This window comes from Acomys minous (genome assembly GCF_964271855.1).
Source record: "Acomys minous genome assembly, chromosome: 9".
NCBI classification, from domain to species: domain Eukaryota; kingdom Metazoa; phylum Chordata; class Mammalia; order Rodentia; family Muridae; genus Acomys; species Acomys minous.
In genome coordinates, this window is record NC_140490.1 from 60,673,312 (window position 1) to 60,682,011 (window position 8,700).

The window sequence follows — 8,700 nt, forward strand, 5'->3', positions numbered from 1 at the left end:
GCCAAATCACCCACAGTGAGAACTTAATGACTTAATGGAAATTCTAAAATACAGCACTGGGAGCGGATGTTCCCAGGAAATTCTCCTCTGTCTAGGACACGCTGATGGAGAAAGTGGAGAAGGTATGTGGAAGCATTCCCACACACCTGGCGTCTCCTCCAACAGTGCCTGTTTCTGGTTGACCTAAAGATTTAGATTCTGGCCAGAGCTCTCCGCCTGATACATAGAAGGAAATAGTAAACTCCATGAGCAAGACAAACCAAGAGTAAATACAGAAAGAATCTGTCTTCTATTTTGATGGCAGGAAATGATAGGAAACCTAACAGGGAGTTGTGCTTAAATTTTCTGTCTCCTTAATTGAATTTTCTCCTTTGCTTTCACAGTGGGGACTAAGCTAGCAGATGTTATTACTGCACTCTGTCTTTTGATGTTAAGGGAAGTTTAAGGCAACCAAGATAAATAAGAATAAGAGTCATCCTTTATTTATGGGTCAGATAGCTGTCAGTCACTGCACTGTAAGCCACTGCAAAGATCCCAGGAGAAGCAAGGGTGTTTTCCAGTTACCACGATGCATGCCATGGAATGCATTCACGGAGAATTTGGGACTATACTCACAGAGAGGTTTACAAAGCCAGACTTGGACGTTAACTATCGGATGTCCATGGAGCAGTTCAGGAAACAGTGAATGTCACTGCAAGTAGGAAAAAAAAAATATTTTTTACACTCTGATGAAAGAAGATGAGTAACAACAACAACAACAACAACAAAAAACAAGAGCAGTAAGATAATAGTATTTTAAGACTTCCAATGCCTTGGAAGCTTGAGGTTCATTGGCATATAGGTAAAGATCCATAGACACTTCATGCCTCCCCTGGAAAACATTACAGTAGAATGAAGTGTTGGATGGTATAACAATAGTAGGAAGTTATCAAGACAACGCTAATTGATGGTAAACTTATCAGCTCTTATATCAAGGCAAGGCTAAGGTACAAACAGCGTAATGCTTGGATAATATAAATGCACCATATGAGGCTAGGGGAAGGCTCTACTGGAAATGTACTTGCTACTTAAGCATGAAGCACGGAAACTTGCGTTTGGATTCCCTGAACTCATGTGAAAACGTAGGTTTGGCTGTGTGCACCCATAACACAATCAGTGCTGGGAAGGTAGAGACAGGATTGATCACAGGAGCTTGCTGGGCAGTCAGTGTGATCAAATCATCGAGCTCCAGGTTTAGTGTGAGACTACTTCTCAAAAAGCAAGGTGGAGGAAGATGGAAAAAGACACACAACATCAACCTCTGGTCTCCGTACACATATGTGTACAGACAATTGCATTCATAAACCATTACACACACACACACACACACACACACACACACACACACACACACACACACTCTTCATGCCACTGGCCTATATAATTAAAAATGAACAGGATACTTTTTCTTTCATTGTTGGGGATTAAATGCAGAGATTTGTGTGTGCTAGATAAGAACTCTACCATTAAGCTCCATCTTCTCGAAGCTTGTTTTTATTTTTGTTTGGGGGGCGGGGTCTTACTAAGTTGCCTAAGTTGGTCTTGAAGTTATTGTGTTCCCCAGCCTGACCTGAGATTCTTTCATTTGTTTTGTTCTATTTGTTTGTTTTTAATTTATGGTTTCATAACTCTTCCGAAATATTTAAATTGATTATTTGAAAATTTAATAAATATGCCACTCATATTCATTCCCTTCCCTTCTCCTCCCAGATCAACCCCCAAACCTCATCCATCCAACGTTATGTCCTCTTTTCTAAACACATGGAGTCCAGTTGTGCTGCCCAGAGACTCCTGGGTGTGATATCTACCCTGGAGCTTGGTTGACCTATCAGGAGTCACACCCTTAAAGAAAACTGACTCACCTTCTTTCAACAGGTATCAATTGCTAATAGCTCTTCAGATATGGATGTGACTTTGCCTCTACCTCTCCTCCATGCTGGGGGCTTAAACTTGTGTAGGTATTGAACAGGCTGTGGAGACTGCTGTGAGTCCGTGTGTTTAACCAAGCTGTTGTGTCCGCTCCCTCTTCTGTGGTGATTTATGAGCCTTGAAGAGAAAAGTGTGATACAGATGTTCCATTTAGGGTTGAACACTGTGCTCTCTTATTCTCTGTATGTTAATTAATTGTATATCTCCATATTAATCACCATTTACTACAAGAAGAAATTGCTTTGATGAAGGCTGAGGTGTATACTACTATATGGCTATAACAGTAAGTCATTAGGAGTCAGTTTACTATTAGAGCCATTTAGCAGGTAACCATAGTTGATTCTCCCTTACTGCTTCTAGCCACAAGTTCTTGGCCGCAGTAACAATGCCAGGTATGGGTTCCACCTTGTGAAACAGCCCTTAAATCCAATCAGGAAGTGTGTGGTTGCTCTAACAACATTTGTACCACTGTTGCATCAATGGACATGCCTTGCCAGGGCAATCATTATCGTAGTTCCCATTGTTTGTAGCTGGCACAGACTGATGACCACTTTTCTCCTCTAACAGTGTTCATAGTACTTTCCAGAATGAAGCTTCCATGGTCTGGAAGTGTTTTATCTTCCTGTTTTGGCCTCCCAACTGTCTGTGATTACAGGCATTTATCATTCTGCCCAGAAGTTTTGAATTTCTGTCACTGTTTAAAGTCTTTAGTTTTTAAGATAATTGAGGGCTTCCTGATGTATTTCAGGGGGAGGATATAATCCAAATGGTTAAAGTGAAAAAAAAAGTGCTAAACTGGTGATATAGGTCAGTGGTAGAGCATGTGCCCAGTATGAGGCTGAGTATAATTCCCAGCACCACAAAACAAATAAATAAGCTGTGGTAAGATCCCTTATCAGTGAGCCAGCAGGTAAACAGATGGAACTAGAAAAAAAAATCATCCTGAGAGAGATATCTCAGACCCAGAAAGACAAGTATAGTATGTTTTCACTTATATGAGGATATTAGCTGTTAAGTCAATGATGGCCAAGATACAATCCATAGACCCACAGACATTAGGTACAGAGTAAGGTAATAAAGAGCACAGACAGATCTTGTTAGGAAAAGGAAATAGAATATATAGTTATGAACGGATAGAGGGGATCTGCTATGGAAGAATCAAGGGCATGGAGATCAGAGAGAATATAGGGAGAGACAGTTAAAATTAGGGATTATCTGAAGGGTAGTATGGGAACATAATTCAGTCAGAATTTCCTAAAATATATACATATAATGAAGGCACTCTAAATGAAATAGCCAAGTAATGGGGAAGACAGAGTTGCAACCAGCCATTTTTGGTACCAAATAAAGCTGCCAGTACCAGGATCGGATTATATCTAATTCTGTTGTTGGCCAAAGGGGTCCAGTTGGAATCCTCAACACCACAGGCTGTTGCCAAGACTATTGGTTGCCTTCACCAGCTGACAGGGAGGCCCTGTTGCTGCAGACAACACTGACACAACTCACTGAACATGGAGAAGTGGAGCTGGAGCCTTCTTCACCCCTACTAGATTCTAGCATCTTCAGTACAGGAAGCTACTCTGCATGCTACCAAAAGAGAAATGTAGACACCAACCCAGCCATGATGCCTACAAGATACGCTAGGGCAATGGCTGCACAAGGCTTGTGGAATAACCAACCAATCTTTGATTTGACATAAGGCCCAGTCCATGAGGTGGGACTCATACCCAACACTGCTCGGGTGACCAAAAAACAGAGACTAGATAGTCCAAAGATTTAGGGTAAGACCAAAGACTACTGTCCTTTAAAAAAAAAAGTAGCGATAAAATGATTCCTAATGACTATTTGCTCCACTCATAGATCAGCACCTTGCACAGCCATCATCAGAGAAGCTTCCTGTAAGAGAGAGGGGATGGAGAACACTAAGGAAAAAAAAAGGTCTTTTAAATCAAAGAGCAGAGTTCATATGAGCTCACCGAGACTGAGGAACCGTGATCAATGCCTGCATGGGCCAGCCCCATATATATCTGTGTATATACTATGGTTTCCAGTTTAAGTGATTTTATAGGATTCCTGAGTGTGTGAACGAGTAAGTCTCTGATTCTTCTGCCTTTTTTATTTTCCTGCTCTTTTCCCTCTTTTTATTTTTCTCTTCCAACCCCGATGTGATTGACTTTTGTTTTATCTTATAGTATTTTATTTTGTTATATTTTATTATTATCCCTTAGAAGCATGTTTTTTCTAATGAGAGACATAAAGGGACTGGATCTGGATGGTGGGGAGGAACTGTGGGAGCAAAGGAAGGGAAAATTGTAAACAGAATATATTATGTGAAAAAACTATTTTTAATAAAAAGCAAAGATTAAAATAAAGCTCCACTACTAAGGCAAAAATGGGTAAATAGATAAAGCTGCTTAAAGGGTTAAAAAGAATTGTCTTGATGGCTCTCTCAGTAAGTCTTTAACGAAGCAACGTAGTAAGTAAAATGCCACTGGAATTTATTAAAAAATAGTAAATAATCATATTCTAGTAAAAAGGATGAGATGTCATGTTCTGAGGTGCCTGGGTTTTATTTTTAACTCTGATGATGAAATATGACTACAAATCCAGGGGTTTGTTAATGGAACTTCCCATACTCTAAGTCTGGCTCCTCAGATGCGTGTTGGCTAACCATTTCCACATGAGCAGTGAGGGCTGGTGGCTGAATACGTCCACCGTCATTCTCCATTGATAACAAATAAACAGATTCCTGGTGGCACCAACTAGGCAGAGCAGCCAGCCAAGGCAGGCCTCTGGACTCAGAGGCATGACCGCAGAGACATCATAGCAGCCATAATGGCCAGACTTTAGCCACCAACTCATCTAAGCCCATGCCATGTTCCCAACACCACACTGGGGATGCTGTCAAGCATGCAGGAACATCTCGGAGCCATGTCAAGTGAGAAAGTCGCTCATGACTACTTCCTGATCCTGGGCTCTGACAGTGCAGATCACTTACATGCTTGGTAACTGTTTTCTTTTTTAAGGACAGGTTTGCATTAGAATTCTTACCATTTTTAAAAATAACATGCAAGAACCCTAATGTTCTTTTAATGATCTCTAAATGCATTTGATCTAATTGAGAGCAAGTAGACTTCACAACCTTTCATTTCCATCACACACAAATCCCAAAGTGCATGTCTCAGTCAGGACAAGGGGAGTTGTGAGAATAAGCAGATGTCCTCCACCTCAGTGGGCACACACACTTTGGGGCAGAGTTCGAACATATCAGCTGTCAGTCCACTGGGGAGCTTTGGGCAGCCAATCGGGGTACCATTCTCTGAAGAAAGAAGGGGTTTTGTTTTGTTTTGTTTTCCTAAACCATTTCCATAGGAGAGAAGTAACCAAGCCACTTTTTTTTTCATCAGAATTTCTAATTTATTTCTCAAAGTCTGTGGAGGCTTTTCAAACTAATTCTAAACATTTTTGTCAAGCTGAAATGGCTCCGACTCTGTCCAAGGGCAGAGATGTATTTGAATGGATAGGGTGTGAGGTAGTTTTCTGAGAGTTGTTTAGATTTCAGGAAGTAAGCAAGATAAGCCGAATGGCCCTTTCCTGCTCTGACTGTTAAGAGAGAGGAAAAAAAAAAAAAGATTTGCCCAAAGATACTTGAGACAAACCACACTAACATTTCCTAAGTTCAAAAGAACAGAAAAGCTAAGGAAAAGGGAAAATTAATACTAGAGGCTTAGGATGCAGCAGAGACATAGCAAAAGGGCCACACAGACAGTGACAAATGGGGACAAACACGCAGCTCCGTGTTTAGTGCTGGTTGTTTTTGTGGGCAGCCTGTGCAATGAGAGGAAGTGGAGGCCACCTGCAGGTCTGCCCGGCTTCCCTTCCCTTCTCTAGCAGTTCAGTCAGGAACAGAGCTCATCTTGGTGGCGCTGACAAACCATTCCAAGGATGGCTTCAGGAAGGTTTTACGTGTAGAGCCAGGGTGTATATCTGCATGCACGGTCTGTCTGTCCGTCTGTCTGTCTGTCTATCTATCTATCTATCTATCTATCTATCTATCTATCTATCTATTTATCTATCTATCTAAATCAAGCAAAGAGGCAGCCTGTCCTTCATTGTAGAACACACCAGCAAGTGTACAATTTCTTGGGCCTACATGTGATACCTTGCATTTCCCTTGTCAGTAGGAATACAGATCTCTTTGCATTCCCTAGTCTCAATCCAAGCCATTGAGCAAAAAGGAAGCCACACTCCAACCTCTCAGGAGCTAGGCGTAGCACGCAGACACTGAGGAACCCCGGGGTTCCAGTAAGTACCCACTCCTTACCCTTTCAATGAACACTATGACCTGCAGCACACCCTGGGGTGGAATCATGCAGTCCAGAAACTTGGCTTGAAGTTTGGGGACAGGAGTGGGGATTAGAGGGTGTTCCTGATGACTCCCACGGACATCATTTCCGTACGCTTCAAAGGAGATTTGGTTTTAGTCTCACGCCCTCTGATTCCTGGGCCTACGCAAGACAGAATGGCAGAAAACCATAGAGGTGTGAAACTGCAGTTTCTCACTGTCCTTGAAAGGGGGGATCGCTGGATTTGGACCCCAAGAATCTTCTAATGACCATTTGTAGGGGGAAAAACAACTCAAAGCCCAGCTCTTCTTTTTCACTGTATACCACACAAGCTGCAAAAATCCATAATGGGAAACATTCCAGGGCTGAGACTGTTGCTCGGCTGTAGAGCACTTGCTTAACGTTTGTGAGGCCCTGGGTAAAACAACCGTCTAATCAACCAACCCCAAACATTCCATTTCTCAAAGGGAAGCCTTCGAATACTGCTGCCTGCACTGTTTGACTGAACTTTATGGGAGCCCCACCCCATGTACCTTCGTCTGTTCTGGTAAATCCGCCTTTTCTGGGTCAGCCAGTGAAGGGCAGTGTCCAGGACAAAGTACCTCATGCACAGCTCTATCTGTAGTTGCATCTGTTGACTTGATCCCTGATCCCACTTTTCTCATTAGTAAGTTCGAAATGGCTATCCACCCTTGCACAGCAGACAGAAAGCCTGTGTGGGGGATGTAGGGAAACACCCAAGCACTGAGGTTTGCTTCCAACCAGACCCCATCCCCGCCCAAGTAGTCTTTTTGTCTCTTTTCTGTAGAGACGTTGCTCTGAAGAACGGCTGAGAAATCCAGCGCAGGGCAGTACTGTTCCCGCTCACTATAGGCTCATGGACAATTGCTAAGAAAGACCCTTACAGATCAGTCCCTGTTCTATCAGCCAGACGGTTTCCAGGAGATCAATGATGAATATCCATGAAGTTCCCTTTAAAACTGGGCTGTCCAGGATGGATGTGAGAGGCCCAGCATAGGGAACGAGGAGCGCTTGTCTCACACCAGAGTTCGTGGATCTACGCGTGGTCTAATTCAGAACATTCCATCCTCTCGCCCAGAGAGAATGGGATTATGCTCTCTTATCTCTGAAGAGCTAAAAGCTTTTGTGGCACCCAAGCACTCTGCCAAGGGTTGGACCACATCCAAGCGTCTATGATTCTCAGTGCCTATAAGTGGCTTTCAAGTTCCTCTTTCTTTCTCTTGTCCCGCTTCACCTCGCCCCCTTAGCTTTCTCTCTGTCTCTCCACAGCAGCTGCTGTGAGACCAGAAACACTTCTTCCTTCACTCACGAATCCCAAAAGAGCAACCAGCTCCCTGCCTGACGTTAGAGAAGTCTTTAGAGACCATCTTCCACTTAAGGGAGAGTGGAGAGACATTCGCTGAGGTCCCTCCCTGCATCGGTTTCAAATGTACCAGTTCATATGAGACGAGAGACCCCCAGCTTCCCACCGGGCACCCAGAGAAGAGGCTCTCTTCTCTGGCTGCCTTCCCAGCGGTGTTCTTCTGAGTTCTTCCTTGTTAAGGGAGGGAGTAAAGCACCTGCCAGTGCCTGCAGCGGCGCCCTGTGGGTGGGGAGAAGGCCAGAGAGAAGAAGCCAGCTGGTGAAGGCGCCAGGCTCTCTGCCTTTTTCCCTAGTCACTAAGCAGTTCTCTCATCCCCGCAGGCACTTTACTGCTGAGATTCGGGGCGAAGGTATTTGAAGTCCTGCCAGTAAAAGCTCTGGAAACAGGGCTGGGAGCTTGTGCTGGAAGCCAGGACAGAGCCCCATGCTGGGTTCCCTATTCCTTCTTATTTATTTGCATGATCTGAACTAATTTCTCAGCTGTAATCTACACCACCCACCACCTAGAAACTTCCCAGAAGTGTCCAGCAGGGGAGGGGTGGGGATGAGAAAGAATGTACCCCACTCTTAGGCCGTGTTCATGTAGCCTAAAAAAAAATGATTCCCAGACTGTCACAGCTGATTCAAAATAAGAAAAAAAAAATATATGCTGGCGACAAATAATCAATAGAGGATGACCCAATTTTATAAGAGGGCAGAGATACGACTTTATCAGAGAAGACAATGAATTCAGGCGAGCAGCCATACAAAGATGCCAGTAGTTACACTCTGGTCATTTTTCCTGGATATGTTTGCATTTGTTCTGACCCTTAATAGTTATTAGGGATTGAGGTGTCACTCACTGGTAGGGCACTTACCCAGCTTGTGCAGTGCTCTGTGTTTCATTTCCAATACAGAAAACAAAGCAAAGCAAAAACAAAGTTGCATTAAAAAAAAAAAAACTTAAGTGCATGTTGCTAAGTGAAAGAAGCCAGTCCGAATATAGCCATACTATGTAATTCCA

At 43.3% G+C, this 8,700-nt stretch overlaps 1 long non-coding RNA gene across 1 annotated transcript; it reads right to left on the bottom strand.

Annotated features, from left to right (window-relative positions):
- Positions 1-539: 539 nt before the first annotated feature.
- Positions 540-7,762, bottom strand: LOC311604524. The gene is made up of 3 exons (XR_014781540.1): positions 6,293-7,762; positions 1,902-2,085; positions 540-691 (listed from the first exon to the last, which is right to left on the bottom strand). It is a non-coding gene; the product is annotated as an uncharacterized lncRNA (long non-coding RNA).
- Positions 7,763-8,700: the final 938 nt, after the last annotated feature.